The following is a 19,633-nucleotide window of genomic DNA, read 5'->3' as shown; positions in this document are numbered from 1 at the left end:
GACAGACTCTTTGAAATAGTTCTGTAATATTATTGACTATTGTGTGATTTGAAAGGAAGTCAAAACTCCCCAAAACCTTTAATTTTGGACTATGGATTGCATAAATCAGGGCCACTGGAATTATACAATTGTGAAGCTCCAGCTTTTCTTTGCATAAATTTGCCGCATTCACGACATATCTGTCATCTGCTGACTAATCTGCACATTATAACAAAAAAATGGTGTTTCTAGCTCAAACAGATCAGATGTAACTAAAACGCTGAGACACGTATTACCGCACAATGGAAGGCTCTTTGGAAAAGTTGACTGGTCGTCTTTCTGGTGCTTATTGCTATATTTGGCAGTCAAACTGATACTATTGACGTACAAGTATTTACCAGACAGTATTAACAAGTGTAAAAATTACAAAAAAATAAAGTAATACTACCACAACTTGTACAGCATTACGATGCATAATTTGTCTTTTCTTGCCACATAATGTACTCAACTCTGACGCATAATTTGGCTCTCCCCTGCTGCACAATTCCAGTGGCTCTGTCTAAAATTAAATACTTCACCATCCCCCGCATAAATGAACTTCTTTGACACAGGTTTTTTTTTTTTTAAATAATCTAAAGATACCTGAAAAACCTTCCTGGCTGGGGACCTGGACAGCGACATTCACCCAATCTGCAATACAAAGATGCCTGACAGAAGTTTGGTTGGACAGGTAAGCTAATGATGCCTGAAAGTGGTTCGTGAATTACAAGGCACTATTTAATCCTTTGACTAATCCTTCCATACGCGTTTTTTAAAATTATAATGATTTGGACTCATATACTAAATGTAAAACATGTATTTGCATTTTCGCAAATTAATGTAATAGACTCAGATGACTCAACAAAAATTTTTTGGAACAACATCATGAATCACAGTGTAATGAGTTACATTTTGAGTTTATTAGAGGAATGGGAAAGTGACTTTGACTGTATGTTTCTGGTGAAGGTGCAGAGTGGTAAGAGGGCACACCTAATTTGTTTACAGCCATTTAACCCCTTGCATGCTGCTGCGATTCTGCGCCTGTGCTGCACATTCCGATCGCGGGTGCGGTCATGACGGCCGGGAGCCATCATCACACGAGCACTGTGTGCCAGGACGGCTCCCGGCCGTCATCAGCATGCAAGGGGTTAATGGAGATAGAGTAAGAACTGCTTCTTCAGGATCAAAGCATTGCCAAGACAGATAAAAGTTACTCATTTTGATTACAGAGAAATCCATGATGTTGCCATGCTGTGAGTCTTTTTGGATTGTTATATTATGAGTAGTGTACTACTCGCCCAAAAAGTGCTTTGACGCCTGATCAGGGGTAGTAAGAGCTATATAAATGCAATTACACTACAATACAATACAAATATTTCCAGTTTCATAAGGGAGAGTCTCCTGAAGCATTGGCCATTTGCAGCTAACAAAAACAAGAACAGAAATATCAACAGCCCCACCCCTATTGGCGGTCCCACCTTCATACCACTTTCTCGGCTATCTTTGATCCTTAGACAATCATTGAATGAACACAAGCTTTCCTCTTTGCCCCAGCATGCCTATGAATTGTTCTTTCAGATAAACTATGCCTTTAACTCCAGGCATCTTCCTCTAGTAAGTCAGGATCATGAATGGAAGCCTAGGAGCACTAGCTCCTCTGGAGGAGAAGGAAGTGAATTTACAGGAACAAAGGTCTCTTGGAGCAAAGCAAAAGGCGAAACTTCAGGGCTGCCGGAGGAACAAGCAGGTAGCAGTACTGGGAGACGCATGGCAATCTGTCGATTCCAACCTATTGTGCATATCCCGAAAACCTGGCTGGATTTTACTGAAAGGGTGGTCAATATGCCAAGCCGCGATAAAAATAAACATATGCTTGGATAGCTTACCCTTTTAATACAGTGGCATATTTAGAAAAAAGTAGGTTTCAACACTGGTCTCTTTCATGATGGTTGCAATAGGTGGATCCATCAGCAGCGGACACCGCACCGGTGGAGGATCCTCTTTCAGATTTCTCTTCGTGAGTTATAGAAATGTGATATTTATATTTCTGCCATGAAAGGTCCAGATAGGATGACGTGCAGCTATGGTCCCAGATGAAGGAGCATGAGATGCACAGGGGCTGATTTGCACAGTTTTCCACCTTGAATATATTTGACTATGTCTGAAACTTTCCATAAAAACATTTGACCTGATTTGCGAGGGCAGAACTTCTGCAGTGTTTGCATATTTGGCAGCAATTGGAAGTGATACCTAATGGAAGAGTAATGAGTGTTCCCAAAAGAGTGTGAGGGGAGTGTCAATGTAAATGAAGCGAACGCCCATGGTGTTGTAACTATACAGAGATTCACAAACACTTGCAATCACTTTTCGATTCTTATTTACACCTCAAACCGTGCACCTGTCTAGACCAGGTGAGGTGCTGTAAGCGTGGGAAGGCTAATGTTACGCTGCCATATTTCTAGTGTAGATGTTGGAGATAGAAATGTTGTATTGAGTTGTGTTGAGTTGATATTAATTTCTGGCTACCAATAAAAATATGATACTAAAATAAATTGTATATATAATATACTAGTACAAATAATCAAATATTGTATTATTTATTGCACCAATCATCAAATACATGAATACAATTAAACTCCAACTGATATCTTGGTCCAACTGCATGGAACAAGCTCCCTCATGAGCTAGGCGTAGTGGATGCTAATTCACTGTTCAAGAAAAAGCTGAAAACTGGGCTTTTTAAACAGGAGCAGGTCCGACTGCACACTGTAGTAGGCCAATACGTACAGTGACACTCCTTGGAGCGGTTGTGTGCTCTACCAGCAGCATTCCATTCATTCATTCACTGATAACCACAACAATGAACTTAATTCAAAGGAACAACAATGTTGCACTGTGCAGGGCAAGCAGAAAACCACCTAATGTAACATCTACAGCCATACAACTACGATAAATTCACATTGCTGTTCCAGTATGTCACACATATAAGAAAATACATTTCGAACATGTTGTTGACCACAACATAGTAGTTAGTGGATTTCTCTGTGGGCCCAATTCACAAAATCATTTAGGAGTATGTGATCTTGCACTCCTGTAGCTCTACTTCATATGCTCATAAATGGCTCTGTGAATTGCCCCCTTAGTCTCAAAGAAAAAAAAAAGCAATGGAAAAGTAGGGCAGGCGAACGCTGTCAGACTTTTGGCTTTGTCAATGATTGTTTTATTGCTCTTTTTGCACACCTTTGTTGTTAGGGAAGCTGCTGGGTCCTCCTCAATCAAAACAAAAACACTGGCTAAAAGCAAAACTATGTTGGGTCTTGAAAAGCACACATTGCCATAGTAGTCCTTGGCACTGAAGGGTACTGTTTTGTATGTGGTGCGCTTCTTGTTGAAGAGCAGGATTCCATGACTCACAGTGAAGGTAGCCAGCGGCCACCCAATGCAAGCTGTGGTGGGCAGAAGAAAAATGTGAATGGCACAATAACAGACCAGAGGATGGAGAGGTCTGGTCGAGAGCCCCTACAAGTAAGTATATGATACGTATAATTTTAGTTCAATCAAAAGGTCTTGGCTAACACCAGACTAAAATAATTAAAATGACAAAAAATATGTGAATTTACTGCAGTGAAGACAAAGCACACATTTAGACATCAACATGATATTGAAAGCTAAAGGATATAACAATAAAACAAAACAAAGAAGTACAAATAGTTTGTCCATTTTTAGTGGGAGCTCCAAAGAAAGCAAGGGGGCAGGTGAACCATTTCACACCATGTCCAGTGTACAGGGTCAATGGCCCATGCTAACTTTGCACCACCCTTCATTAGAGTAAGCACCTGGCAGAAACATTCACTAAAAGGTATCAGGCTTAAGTCTGAATATAAAAAACAAAAATCACACCAACTTATCAACAGAAGGTAAACCAAATACTCCACGTCAATCCTGAAAACAAACTATTGCACTATCATCAAATGTGAAAACATGTTCATGCAATGATATCATGAACCCCAGGAGAACTATGAGAGGAAAATGTGTTGCGAAAAGCATATGACCCTTGATGGGTTCACAATAAAAGAATGTACTGTCTTGTGTTTGTTATACACAAACATCTGATGAACAGACTGGCCTTGTCTTCTTAATGTGCAATCAAAAATCCACGAGAAGAAAGGTCAGGATAATATTCAAACTATTTGAAACATGTGAGGAATGACAAGCTTCAGTGTTCCAAGATGCCACGCTCAGATCTTGTGGTTCACCGTAGACACAATGACTCCCATTGGTCAGTCACTGGAGCATATCATCGAAAATTGGTTCTGTAATACATTACCGTACCATTGGATTACATGCACCCAAATCCTATTACTTTGAATTGGCAGCAGTACACATGATTCACACTGACCATTTAGTGAAAGGCACTATGACTGTAAAGCAACAGCGGTACGTGTCAAGGTCACTTGCCGCTATTTCTCTTATAATTAGTTTTGATCACATATGGAAACACATATGGAAATTACAAACCAAAAACATCAACTTGCAGATAATGATACTTTTTCATTTAACACATGAAAGGAATCTATGATTGGTCATCGTAGATGTATTACAAATCCATGACCCAAACCAAGTGTGGAAAAATGGCGTCATCGGACACCATGTGCAGGGGGTCAATGCAAGCATGAACGCTAAAATTCTGTTTTCAAACATTTCACAGTGCCTTAGTCCAGGTTCAAGGAGACAAAGAATAGTGGTCACCATTTTGCAACAGGACTGCATCAAAGGTGGTTAGCATATGGTTTAGTCAAACATAACTTGGTCGGTTCATAATGAATTATAAATCCACACTGGGAAGTCACTAAAGAGGAGACAAAGATTACTACATTCTGACCACCAACAAGTTGAGTCCGAAACATATGTGTAGTAGGAAATGGTGGAGGACACAGAAGACTAACGGCCAATGGCATGTCACTCCTGGGGTGGCATGCAGGTAGGAAAGCTTTATTTTCCCCCTGCTGTAAGCTACTTAACTGAAACACTATAAGTATATGAGCTTTAATTGAATGAGCTCCTTCTTCTTGTACTCAGGGTCTCAGACTAAATCAATTATATGTATGCTCAATTACCAAATGCATTTGAAGAATCAAATCACCTATATATAAAGACAGGCCAAAAAGCATTGAAAATACTGTTCAATGTATATAGGGGGTAATTGTATCTTAAATCAAGCTACACTGGACTGGAGAGGCCCAGTCAAGGCCCAAACTGGTCTTGGGCAGCTGGTGTTCCGTTTCAAGGAAGACCTGGCCCGGCAGGTTTTGTTATGTTATGTTATATAGGTTTATAAGCGCACTGTTACCCAAGGGTGTCCTGGCGCTGAGCACTGTCAACCCTCCAACCTGAGCCCAGGCTGCGACTAAGCTGAAAACAACCATGTCTTCAGACCTTTCCTAAATGAAAGGTATTCCGTGGCAGACCTTTGATAAAACGGAAGGTCATTCCAGACATTGGTGGCTCTAAGAACAAAGCTCTTTTCACCCCAGTTGGCATCTCTCGCCCTAGTAACGGCCACCCGCTTTGCTTCCATTGGGCGCAGTGTTCTCCCGGGGACATACCATTGAATGCGCTTTTTTAGGTCTTCCGTTCCAGTCCCCATCAGGGACTTGAAAACCATGCTGAGAGCCTTGAATTGGGCCCGTTGTTTGATTGGGAGCCAGTGAAGGTGACGTAGGCCATTTCTGACCGACACAGGTCGAGCTGTACTAGTCTTATTGGAGCAGGGTCAAAACTGAATTGCTTAGGGCTGGATCCAAACTGAGGTGGCATGATGTCAAAAAGAACAATGCCAGGGCTTAAATTTATCGCAAGCCTTCCTGTCATAACCTTTTGTGTGTTTGGTAAAATTGTTATGGCACATATCTAATAGAAAAACAGCACAGTGTTGTCAAAGGCAATGATGCAATCAATGAGTTATCGGAGAGGTGTTTGACTTCTGAGAGATAAAATGGACTGTTACTGTGTGGTAATACAGTGTTCTTTAAAGAGGTGTGGGCTCAGCTCTTTCCTAATTTTGAACATGGTTGGTGCAGTTCTAATTGATTTAAGGGGTAATAGCCATGATCATGGGAGGACAGATGACAATTACTCTCCTAGAAAGTTGTGCAGCACAATTCAGTAGCAGAGCAGTGCTTTGAGATTTACATGTACAGTATGCCATATTGTATTTCATGTCTGCTAAACTGCATACACATTTGAAACTGCACATTCAACTCATTTGGCTAAAAATCCTCAATTTTTAAGAGTTGGTCACTACACATTGACATGTTCTATTATGGGCAACTATATGTATTCCTTTTAAACAGTTTTCTTTAACAACTCAAGAATTCCACATTTTAACAAACAGTAACTGATCACAGACACAAACTATAAAACACAAGCTAAAGAGACGCGTTTGTGCAGTAGTCCCACTGGTGACCATCGGCAAATTCTGCAATAGTAATTTGCGGAGTCGACTCACTTTCATGCAAGAGGCTGATTTAAAAACAAATGATCTCATCATAGGTGGGAGTGAGTTTTCCCCATGAACTCGACAGGACTCACAGAAAACAGGGATAGCATAACGTTGTTAACATCTTTGCTTCCCACAGAAAAGGTTTGCTTTAGAAACTGTAACTGTCTGATTTGCCCCAAATCATCTGGAGAGAGGAGTTCAGTCAGGGCATAAACTAGAAAACGAGAAGATAGAAATTAGCAAAAAATGATAGTAAAAGTGTAAAATCCACAGTTTTAATGTAAATAGATTAATACAAGATTACACTGTATGATCAGTAACAAAGATTTCTGTTTCCAACTGACAACTTTCTTGACCTTATATTGTCCACTAGGAAAATATTTGTATACACTATGAGAAGTAAACAGAAGTGAAGGTTGTTCTAGTCAAATAATGTATGTCAGTGAGGGTTGCTCTACTCAAATCATGTATGTTAGTTGATTGGTGCAGTGTAAATAATTTAAAAATATGCTTATAAGTATTTAAATAAACTAATAAAAATACCTTCTTTGGTCACACATAGTGTTGAAAATCAATACTCCACAGGTCAATGACACGACATAGCCAACAAACTGAGAAAAGGCCCAGAATGTAATACTTGAAAATTACTAGCACAAGCAGAATCAGAATTCAGTCTACAATTGTAACCCCAAACTACTCCCATGCCATACCAATAGAAAACTGTGCGCTTTGCAAATGCCAATAACTTTAGCCCTTAAAGTCACAATCCACTACAGGAGTGCACTTCTAAATCCCACAGGTCCTCAGGAAAGGCACTTAGAAATGCAAAGAGTGTCAAGCAAAGACTAACATCATGGCCCAGTGGTGGTTCAGTTGCCACTGGTCAGCTGGGCAGTCGCAAGAAAGGTCTCTTATAGCTTGCTTTATCAATGTAGATTGAAAAGGAGGCCTGCCGTGTGCCCCACTTCAGACATTTTCAAGATGGCAAAAGTCTCTGGTCCCACTAAGACTGTGCTTTGAGGGCTGTTGGTGTTTGTGGGGAGTGTACTATGGTAATCCTAATGTCCTAATGCATCTAAAACCAACATTTAGTTTGAAGTGACCAATTTACCCCCAATAAACCAAGAAACAGTAGTCAGGTAGGACAAAAGCAGGATTTTTCAGTAACCAGACAGTGGGTTCAAAAGAATTGTATTGGCATCCTGTTTCCTTTGTTTAAAGTGTGCTGCAAAGTGTCATGTGTAAACCTAACAGAGCAGTCAAGCAGGATTTGAAACTCATGCTGGATTTGACACTGTAATCTCAAAAAGGATGCTTGCAGCGCGCACCCTTTGCTGAGCTAGAAGGCGTCATTCCCGCCCATTCAGGTCGCCTTGTTACTAACAGCGAACTATTGTGTAGTTCCTCGGAAATACTTCACACCTATTTTCACACCTATTCAGAAGCTATTCCCTTGCTGAGAGAAGTTGGAGAGCAAATTCAAATTAGCCTCTAGGAACTTCAGGCAGGGAAAAGGTTTCTTTCAAAATGCTACTTTTTCTTAATATTTATTAAAAATAAGACTTCATCACTGAACTGTATTTGTAATAACTAATAAGAATGGTTGTTTAATTATTTTTCCAGTTAGTCCTATTACTGAGAAACAGTATTAGTATTTGAATTTGCACTCTGGTTTTCTACATGGGACAGCTAGGACAGCAACAGTGAAAATAGCTTTTGGTGCCAGCCACTTGGAGGATGTTAGCATTAAATTTCTACATGCCCCACTTTTAAATACCACACAACTTATCTCGTGAGCTCCAAGGCCTTTGTATGGGTGACTAATTAATATTTAAAAGAGCAAGTTTGACCTGTCAAAAAGTTGCATGCTGACAGTTTGTATTGAAGTTTTTAAACTGCACAGTCAAGCTACACAGGGTAGGCATATAGCTAATGTTTGCACTAGCATTGTACAATGGGCGCTGCAGTCCACAGGTGGCAATTAACTTCCAGGCCCTGGGTACACCATGTACCATATGCTAAAAATAAATCAATTAGGAGTATGCCAATTCAACCATATTTAAAGGGAAGCACAGGACGGTGCCACTGGTTAGCAGGGGTAAAGTACACAGAGTTCTAAAGCCAGCAAAAATAGAGGGACCAGAAAGAGGCGAAAAAATCCAGGGTCACCACATAGACAAGCATTTGCAATGTTAATAACAATGCCTTTTATTTATGTGTTTTCAAGATGAACACATATATAAAAGGCATTATCAGTTTTAATGTAGATAGCTCAAACTCTCGCAAATGCGAGACAACTTTCATAGTGGCCACGCCCCTTTCTTTAGACGCTGCTCACCGTATTCAGGTTACAACGAACCGCTTCTAAAGAAAGGGCCATGGTCACCATTAAAGTGAAAGCACATTATAGGGCACTTTTACCACCAAAAAAAGTGTTCATAAACAAATGTTTTTTGGGGGGTAAAAGCACCCCATGCTAAGCTTTCACTTTAATGGTGTCTATGTCCCTTTCTTTTGACGCGGCTCCCTGTAACCGGAATAAGGCGAGCAGAGTCTAAAGAAAGGAGCACAGTCACTATTTAAGTACAAGCATGGTATGGGGGTTTTCAGTTTAAAAAAAGTTTTGCAGTGCTGACGCTAAAGTGGATCACACTGCCAAATTAAATAAATAAAGTAGCGCGGCCGCTTTAGTTAAAGAGTAACGCCATTACTAATTAAAATAAAATCGGGTGGCGTGCTGCTTGTAAGAAAGCACGTAGTGAGCGGGATAGGGGCAAATCACTGAAGATAATAGTTCTCACAGACTAGATAAAGTAGACCGTGTAACAACACAAGTCCTCATGGGAGGTTACAAATGCAGATAAGGCGGTAGGAAGGAGGGACTACTAAGCCTATTTATGAATGAAAAGCAACGATTTAGAAAGGACAGTAACAGGAGCCAACTAAAAAGATGGGTGGGAGATGGGCGGATCTACAAGTCCCTACCTGAACACAGCATGCTCCGCAGTGCAGCGCATGTGCTGCCCAGGCTCAACCTGAAAAAGCAGGTTGCCTAAACATACAAACATATATATATAGGTGATTTTGGTCACCCACCTTCATATATTAGTTTGTCCAAGTGTCATGCACATTTTGCTCACACTCACAACAGCATACAAGAAGCACTGCATCCGTTGGCTGTCTTGCACTGTGAATGATGGCATTTTGTATGATCACATGTCCACATTGGCCTGAAAATTAGTGCACTTCAGTGCCAGTGCTGGTGTATCTGGGCTGGTAGGCTTCTCTTTCATTTTTATAGTTGTTCATATTTTTGATCATTTATTTTTCACAATGCATGTTTGCGCAAAATAATGTACGCTTACTAAGGGCAGATTTATTGGGTTTTGAATGCCTGTTCTGGTTAGATCGCCTTGTGACCAGGAGACTGCACCATTAAAAACCTTCATTACGAAAAAACAGGCTGATTGCACACTATATGTAAACATGTAGGGGCAGTTACCTACTCAGAAGCTTGTAGAAGCTCCACCTAACGGGTAGAATCGATACACGGTTCAGGTTATCAAAATTGTTAATGTCTAGCTTTGTATACATGACTTAATACATAAATATAGTCTGTTTCTAAAATAACCCACTATTACAGGATCAGGGTCATGCGGAGATGAAGGGGTCTGCTCAATGTGACACAACTTAGCCAAGTGGGGAATCTTCAATCAGACCTTTGGCGCCTGGGATTCACAACCAACTGCCCGCCACTGGACCACATGCCCCTGGAGTAGAGTCCGTATGATCAACACACTGTTTAATGTTAAGATTAAAACAATGGTCTAATTGATTTTCTTTTTTGGGGGGAAGCCCTACTCCCGGTTTGCTGAATGGCATGGTTTCTGCATACCAAGACTGTTTAACTTCGATTCCACCTCTTGTCCCTTTCTTCCACCACCATACGACAGCCTGTTTCTTCAGCTAACTCATGCGTATTTTTTTAGTCCCTGCTTTTGCCTTTTTTCTCTATTTTCCTTTCTTTCCCTCGTCTTCTTCAATCTTTCCGTTGTGCTTTTCTCTTTTTTACTCAGGGTTCAAATTTGATAATGGAAAATAAGTCCTGATCCCCAAATATGAGTGCGACACCCCACACCTGCGACCACCAACACAAGTGAAGCACTGGATGAACCCCATGAGGTCAGGGGCGGCTCCTCTGCTAAAGCGAGGAGTGTCGCCCGACTGCTGCTGTGCAGCAGTAAAAGAAAGAAAAAATGAAATGATAATAATATGATGTTATTATCATTTTATTATTCCCTGCTGCGTCAGCATGAGGGCGGGGCTACTCTGCTGACCGAGCAGGGGTGGAATGGTCGGCACACTAAAGTGCGCATGATGCTTTGACCTGCCCTCTCGTGCTCATCTTTGATGTTTTATGCCCAGGTATAGGGGGGTCATTTGGGCATACTCCCATAGTTGTATTCTGCCCTCTCGTGCCGGCCAAACAGTCATGCGCACTTTCTCATGTTTTCCATGCAGGCTTGCCGCCTGCATGGACAACATGCCCAGGCCCCCAGTCCTGTCTGAGCACCGAACCGCGGCCCTCAAACCAATCACAGCGCTACATTGCAGCAATGTGATTGGTTTTGGGGAGTCTGGAGGCTTCCTATTCGGCGGAGGATAAACAACATGGGACACAGTTGCAAGGAGGTGATTTTTTCTTTTTTTCACAATGATACCCCCTAACCTCTAAGAGTGTAAATTATGTACAAAGAAATAACTGGCCACCTCGTGAGGAGACATTGAAAAAACTGCCCAAGAAAAGTCACAACATGCACCCATCATGCCACACCAAATACTTTGCTAAATAGAGATGCTCACTGTCAAGTAGTTCTATGAAGTTGTAGATAGTACTTAAAATGAAAAGAAAGCGTTTTGACTCTGATTGTTGAACATATGTGGGATGGACGCCTCTCAGGGCTGTGAGAGAAGCAGATGCAAACCTCTACTCCTAGAGAGCATGGGACATTAGCAGAAGAATCCCCTAATACTGCAGTAGACCTCTGTGAGAAATACTGACATCTATTTGAGACAATAAAGTGCTTTAAATATTCGCAGTAGCAACAACTCTAAGCGATTTACTGCTGCTAAACTAATCCAAACAGAGAAAAGAACTTTAACAAGCTGTGAAAATAGACCTGGTAAAACTCAAATGCACATACCAGCTGTATGCCTTGAGGTTTTTTGCTTCTTTCCTTTAGGAAATTAGGATCTTTGATAAAGTCAACACTTCAGTGAATCTCTAAACCTCATGAATCAAAATCAAATTTATGTTTATAAAACACTACATTTGTGTTATTGCATTAAAAATGAAAGTTTAGGATATGTAGAAACCATGATGCAGATAAACTATCTATTACGAGGGTGCTTGATAAAGCCCTGACACAAAGCAGATGTGATATTTGTGTGCTGGCTAAGGCCCTAGAGTACCGCTACCCCACACTCTGTGTCACACATGTTCTGGTTGGTGAGAGTTCCTCTCTGTGCCAAGGGTGCAAAGACAACTGCATCCCACAACAGGGGAAACATCACTTACAATGCATTTATTACAACGCACTACCATTACAACGCAACCATTACAACGCATTGCGCTGGGGGGCGCTCTAGGATAGGGAATATATTTAATTTACTATCCAACACCTTCCCTACTATCCACGGGGACTGGAGTTGGAATAGTAAATTAAATAAATCACTATCCAGCGCTTAAAAGCACTATGCGTTGTAGTGGTATGCGATGTAAAAACCGCGTTGTAACAGCAGGCGTTGTAATAGCCTGCATTGTAACATCACCTATCCCACAACAGAGCTCTGTGGAGATTATTAACACTTATTTACCTCCAAAATCAAAGCTCTCGGTTGCACCAGCACAGAGATGTTGAGACCAATCCTTAAACAGTGTTACTCTGCAGATGCCACAGGTTCCCTATACCAGTGGCATAACAAAACCTCAGGAGGGGGCCCCCATTACCCATTCCCTAACTGCCCTGCTGGTTCTGGGTGTTTTATTTGTTTGCAGCTGGCCAGCCCAAATGGTCCCCCTTTGAGGTGAATGGTGTTGGAGCCCCCCATACCGCAAGGGCTGCAAGGACCTCTGTTACTCCCCTGCACTATACTACACTTGTTCCAGACATTACTTACCACCAAGCATGAAACGCTGTAGGAGACCACTTGGACCAGACCTGTGCCCGTGGCACACAGCTCTTCAAGAAATACTGCTTCAGCCATGCTCTGGGCTTGATGGTTCTAACCAGTAGGCTTTTCTTACTCCTTCTACAATCAACCACACCATTCCTGTCCTGTTAGTAAAGAACAGTCGGGGCACCGCTGGCAGGACTAGTTGTAAACGAGGGCATGTGTCCTGCTTCACCCTGGTCTAGAAATGGTTGTCCACATATTGACATGTATGCTCTTGTGCACCACCCACAGCTTGAGGCAGGCTTGAGTTGCCTTCCTGCATCACTGGAGAGGTGAAGCAGTGCCAGCACCATTTCTACTAATCATCCCAAATCAAACACAAGGGCAGAGTAATACAGGCATAAACCGGTGGTTTTAGAGCCATGCACAGTTCCACTATACCTGCCAAACTGTCAGACATCTCTTGACTGCAGTTTCCCTGGATTTTACATTTTTACTTGACTCTGTAAAAAAGCTTTGTTTATTTACTTGGGAAAGTGGACCTTCCTGCACTAAAACAATCCTGGCTGTAACCCAGGCACCCTTGCACCGTGGTGCTGGCATTGGTGCTTTGCTGCACTCAGTGCACCAGTGACCAGAGTGGGCAAGAACAATCCATATCTTAGTAGCTATGGCACATTCCTACCCTCTCCGTCATTGAACGCAGCACAACAAGCTGTCTTGCTTTGTTATGATCCATGGCTTGCTAGTAAATCTGCCCCTAAACCTTCATTCCACCTCCCGGATATCAGATTCCTCTCAAACAAGGACGCAACCTCCCTCTGTTCCTCTTCTGATATGGATAGCGAGGAAAGTTTCAGATGGATATACTGTGTATGTGGGAAAACAAGATGTGTTCTTGACATATTTCTTGAGAAGGAGATCTGCTTGCCGAAAAACGTGGTTCAAGATTATTTTTCTTCAATTGATCCTTGCACTATGTCTCAAGTTGATCTTTTGACATTTTATCTTGATATAAACATGCATTTCACTAGATTTGGCTGGTATTATATCACTATATCGCGGGTGAAATATAGGCTAGCAAGTTTAATATATGCATGACATTGACTACCAACATATTGTCAAGGTAAGTAGATCTGCAGTTAAGAACAGTAAGTCTATATTTCCTTATTTTTAGCTGTTGATATAACGGGTACAATATTTTTACAGGTTGATATTTCGACGACAATATTGTGACACACGACATGACGGATGTCTCTACATTAAGCATAGAGGCAAAATATCACCAAAGAGAACCTGGCACCAGAAGAGGACTACTCTGTATAACATCAAAGTCTCCTAAGACATGTATTTTTTTGGCCCGCTGATAAATATGAGTTGTATTTGTGCTGATGTCACATTCTTGCACAGGGCCATGGTCATGGGGGCTATCACTTCAATTTTATGTGATCCAGAACTTTAGGATCTGTGAATTCCTGAATGAACAGCTTTTCAAAGTACCATATGGAACCCATTACAGATGTTTCACATTGTGGGAAATTATCATATATTTGATTTTGAAAGACACCAGAATATTAATTGTAGGTGATCCGAAAGATACCCCCGCTGGACTACAATTGTCAGTGCTGGCTATTAAAGAGAGCCGCAGCCCCCTTGACATGATTGCCTTAATCACCTATTGAGGAGGAGGGGATCTGTTGCTTGTGGTTTTCAAGTATTCTCTGAACTTTTGGTTACGCCACAATAAGGAGGTACATTTTGTGTACAAATTTGCCTAGTATGTTGGCCTTTGTTGAGTGGAAGTGACTATGACCCCATAAAACCTTGACGGCACTTTGATCCAAAACCGCATAGAACGTAAAAGCTAGTCAGCACTCCCTTTGCCGCCACCAAGCGCTTCCAAGACAAGAATCAGGGAAAATCCTGCTCACTCCACAGGTAGCAGGAGTTCTCTGCATTTAACTTCTGGAACCAATATAAATTGAAATAATGCTTTGTTATGCCCACGTGCATTGGAGAAGAGGTTTTCCATGTGTATACACTCCAGAAAATGTAAATTCATGTGGTTAGCAAACATGTGCAATTTACTAGTCATTGATTATTTTAGACTGAGTGTGCAACGTGTACCACCCCTTGCGGTACAGCCAACATCATGTCAGGAAACGGGCTCTGTGTGCTTAGTACAAACTCCCCCTGGCTTGAATAATGTATTTAAGTGTACATCCAACCAGATCATGGCCTCTGAATATGCATGGTTGAAAATCACATTCTCTAGAGCTTGGAAAAGCCCGAAACCCTGCTAAATGAGGGATGCATGTGAGCCGCTCATACTAAAGGACCCATTCTGATTAGCTTTAGGACTTTTTAAATAGGGAAACCACTTGTTGAATGTGCAGAGACTGTTGTGTTCTGTTACTAGGTATTTGTATAGCATAACATTCACCACTGACTCTGATGTTGTAAGCTGACTGTGCAGGGCTGGCAGAACTGCTACAGCAGCCTCAAAGCATCAGGCCTAGACTAGGATGGGGGGTGGGGACTTCCATGCCTAGGTCCTGGCCACCCACACTGGGCTATGAAAGCAGCCCTCTCGAGTCTGCAGCTCGCCCGCAAAACCCCAGTGTCAGAATGGCGGTCCTGCCCATTTTAATCAGTCGGAAGCTGCCAGCGGCTTTCCCAGGGCAGGAGTCACCCGGCTTATCAATCTCTTGGCACAAGAATATCTTGTGCACTGTCAACAAATACGAGATAGCATTTTAAAGATCTGTCGACACGAAATGGTGTTCATTTATTGTGGAATGGGGAAAGCACATCTATGTCTTGACTGGTGAGAGTAATAATCTAAGGTGCAAAATGCCCTTAAACGTGTATTGTTTAATGCAAAACGATAAATGTGGCATGAAATTCATTGAACCCCTTTCTTTATTTGGGATCCACCTTTGCTTTTGAAGTTTTAAGTCTGGAAAAAAAGACAATTGCAAAAGCCTCACCCTCGTTTTCCAAACTTTACACATTTTTTTTTAAAAAAAACAGTTTTGATCAATAAGAAAGATCCCCAAAAACAGTTACTGTAGCAAAACATGCCACAATGTCGGACTGAGTTTGCAACCTACGTATATTTTGTAACCATCTTCAGCGCTCCGAAATACCCAGAGGGCTCCAAGGCTACAGAAGCCTTCTAAATAAATACATTTACAAAAATAAACCGCTGTGCGACCCCGCGAACTTTCATTAGAAAGTGTGTTTCCGGAGTATAACCAGACGCTCAGAAAGAAGTTGGTCGTGGTAACTCAGCCGGGCTTCTAAATTCCTAAAATTGATGGGAAACGTAAAATGAACACATTCTTCGAATTTTTCAAATAACTGCATGCCTTCCTCAAAAATATCACACCATGCACTGACCTTAAACATTTACGCATTTGTTGCAAATATTATATGCGGCGCACATCACATTTGGAATGTTTGATAATAGATGTTTCCCACAAAATACACTTGTGAATTCCGTCATTTCTCTAATCTAGAACCAAGATTAAGGCGCGTGCATTCGCGTGACAGACCCCCTTAATTCAGTGCACAGTAAATTAAGAATGAGATGAAAGCAAGCACCAGATGTGACAGGTGAGAAGCGCATGCAAAAATACTTCTCTCCACTAGGGGGCAAACTGGCCAAGGAAACGCAGACTGCAGCAGCTCCACCAGACGCCTCTGAGTTAACTAAAATCGCGCAAAGAAACTCGAACCACACACGCCCCACAAATATTCACATGTCAAACAAAACTGCTTCGTCCATACAGCTGCGGAAGAACGTTGACTGTATTAAAGCGAGGCTGAAGTTTTCAAAGTAAATGCTTTCTGCAGACGTAAAAATAAAACACGAACATCTGGATGCGCGTTTTTGTTTTTTATTTTATTATTTCTTAGTAGGTGAGGTACATCTCGCCAAGAATTTTTTTTCAAGTGGAAACACCGACAGCTGCCTTGCATTTTCGGCGACGGGATTTTATTTTCTCAGAATGTAGCTATTTTACTCTACTCGCCCCTTCCCCAAAGTATGGAATTTCCACTCACGCGATGTTTAAAAAAAAAACCACATAACGCCTGTTTTTCCGTCCAACGTGACGCACGAATGAAAAACGCGCAATAAACATACACAACGATTGAAAACAAAGGCTTGCAACCCGTGTAAAGCTAGCACACTTACCTGCACAATACCTTTGAATCGCTACCTGGCAATCTATATTTCGCCCAACTCACTAAACAACACCAGAAACGGCGTAGTGTCCTTTCCACGGAAGACTTTCCGTGAGCATTCTTTCTAAGATGAGCACTGCCATCTGCAGAAATGGAGGGAACATCTGGAAGATATTCTGCGCTCCGTGACGCGAATGAGAGGAAGATGATGTTTTTGTAAGCAGAGAAATGGTGGGGAAATCCTAAAAACTGTGAAAAACGCGAACAAAGCAACAAATACTCCCTCTAGCAACCTCAAAATATTGAGTATTCCGCACAAAAAGCCCGTGTTTCATTTTGCAAAGGCCCGCTCCAAATCAACTCGGCATAAAAAGGCACAAGGTCCTCTTAAATAAACTCTGGCCGCTGGCTCCTGCCCAAAAACCACAAAGTTTAAAGGCTGGCGCACGGTTATCTACGATAATAAGATTTTGAAAACAGGGATCAAAGTTGCCTAATGCAAAAAAAAAGGTCCTGGCCCAAAGCAGAAATTGTAAAAACTAGCACAACGCCTTCAAATAAAATTCCTAAAAGGAGGTTCCTTCCTACGAATCGGGTTTAAACTCGCGTGCCAGCCAGTTCCGAATACCCCTGGACGGAAAGTGATGACTCTGTCCATTCACAATTTATACACTAGGATGTGGCAGTGGGTTCCTTTTAAACATGAATAATTGCCAGGTGCGAGTTAAAAAACACTGCTTTCTTCCACCAGGTGAGAGTAAAAATAACAGCTTTTTTTCACTCCACGAGGAAACCGCCTTGCCACCTTTTAAGCCCTCACACTCCGTCTAGACGGGAGCAGGGTTGTAAACATTGCACAATATCCCGGAGCCGCGCGGGGCTGGTGGCAGACAATCACTGGAGGCCGTGCCATCCTTCCCTGCTATGAGGGAGGGGGTCAGCAACAGTTGGCATCGCTTGTCCCGGTGCCAGGCGCGCCTGCAGCTGACAAACCTACCGGGGGTCCCTGGTGTCCAGTCTGTGCTGGGGGGGTCCCGGGGCTGCCGTGACGGGCCGGGGCTTGGAGCGGGCGTCCTCTTCGCGCTGCTGGAGCTGAGTGTTGTTTTCAGACCGAGTCCTCTCTCTCGCACCACTCCCGTCCCTCCCCCGCCCTCTCCTGCTGCAGGGTGAGGTCACAGGCGGAGGGTGTGGAAAGAAAATAAAGAGCGCTCCCTGGAACTTAAAAACACACACGAGGTTCGCCCTTTCCCTCCCACACCTCCTCCTCCTCGGTTTTAAAATTTTAAAAAATGCACTCAGGAGCTCTCCATCCCTGGCGGGGGAGGAGGTGAACGTGTCGGACGACAGCGAACCATTTCAGGGACAGAGGGGGCGGAAGAGCTCCACCCCTGCCAGGAGAAAACAAACAAGACCCGTTCCGTGGCTTTCATCGCTGCTCTCTGAAAATAGCAAAAATTAGCATTCTTCCCCCCACTTTTCTGACTTTATCTTCGATAAGTCGTTTGACAGCCAACTTCTGTCACACACTCGTCGTCTGCGCACAGCGAAAGCGACAATAAAAGGTCACACCTTCCCCGAGACGGACGCGTCCCTTTCCCTTGCGCTCCGGGCGCGCACGCTCGCTCGGCTGGCTGCGGGGATGGATGGGTGTTGCGCGATCTGTAATTGCGCCTCTCCAGCTCTTTGTGTTTTTAAAATTACATACAACCTGAGAGACGGGGTGTTGGGGGCAGAAGGGGCCCTCCTCGACACCATTCATTAAAGAGATTAACGGGGGAGGGGGTTTCGGATGTGGGTCCTTGGGGTTCACTTTTGATGAGTGCTTTGTAAACTCTTTAAAACCTAAGCCTTACTGGTACAGGTGGCTCCCCCCCTCCCCCCCCAGTCTATTGCGCATCCTGGGGGGTGAGGTTGAGTCCTCAGAAGTGACCAAGGATGACGGGAAGGAGTTGCCTACGATGACGTAGAATGCGAGACCAAAGTTAGGGTACCACAAAGGAGCCGTTCTGCAAGACTTACCCTCCTGGGCTAGGTTGGAGGTTATATTTTCTTCCTTCCTATTTAAAAAAACACGTAAGAATCACATATAAATATTCTCCGCAATACGCTACACGCTGCATTAATCACATGTTCATCAAAAGTCTACTGTGAACATCCATATACACTTTAGAAAACAAGTGCAATAGGGGGGCAGGGAAGGCGTGGGGAAGATGTTTATGGATATATGTCTTGCAACGGGATTTAATTCAAAATAGATTAATCAAACGCCCATTTTTCACGAAAAAGCAATGAAAGTACAGCTGTGGCTAGAGTCACGAGAGTTTTTTTTAATGAACTGGCAAAACACCCATTGATAATAATGGCTTTTTTTTTATAGCGCTTCATACCACACTTCTACGATTTAGAGGCACTGTAAACAGATGTACTCTAACCGGTGTTTATCACACCGCTCAGAATAGAGGAGTGATCAACACATGGTTACTAATTTGATGCATGGGTTAACTGATCTACAAGAGCCAGTAAAGTAGTGCAGTGTTTGGGGTAGCAGCCTGCCATCAACTACTATAGAATGCAGTAAAATTAATTCTATGGCAGGACCGGAGGCTTCTGATTATGCTTTCTCATTTATTTACTGCAACAACAGCAGCCAATGAAAATGAAAGTACACATGTAAAAAATAAAATTTCTCATGAGGCTTTGAACCACGCCTCTCTTACAACAACCAATCACAAAGGTATCATGTCT

At 42.5% G+C, this 19,633-nt stretch overlaps 1 protein-coding gene across 1 annotated transcript in view; it reads right to left on the bottom strand.

Moving 5' to 3' along the window:
- Window positions 1-18,252, bottom strand: part of EMP2 (epithelial membrane protein 2) — a 111,330-nt gene extending 93,078 nt beyond the window's left edge. Inside the window, exon 1 of the mRNA XM_086941362.1 lies at window positions 17,886-18,252. The gene's annotated coding sequence lies outside the window, so the exon portion shown is untranslated. The remainder of the gene's footprint in view (window positions 1-17,885) is intronic.
- Between the last annotated feature and the right edge of the window lie 1,381 nt (window positions 18,253-19,633).

The sequence above is a fragment of the Lissotriton vulgaris genome, chromosome 10 (genome assembly GCF_964263255.1).
Source record: "Lissotriton vulgaris chromosome 10, aLisVul1.2, whole genome shotgun sequence".
Taxonomy (NCBI): domain Eukaryota; kingdom Metazoa; phylum Chordata; class Amphibia; order Caudata; family Salamandridae; genus Lissotriton; species Lissotriton vulgaris.
This window is presented reverse-complemented; position numbering and strand designations above follow the sequence as displayed.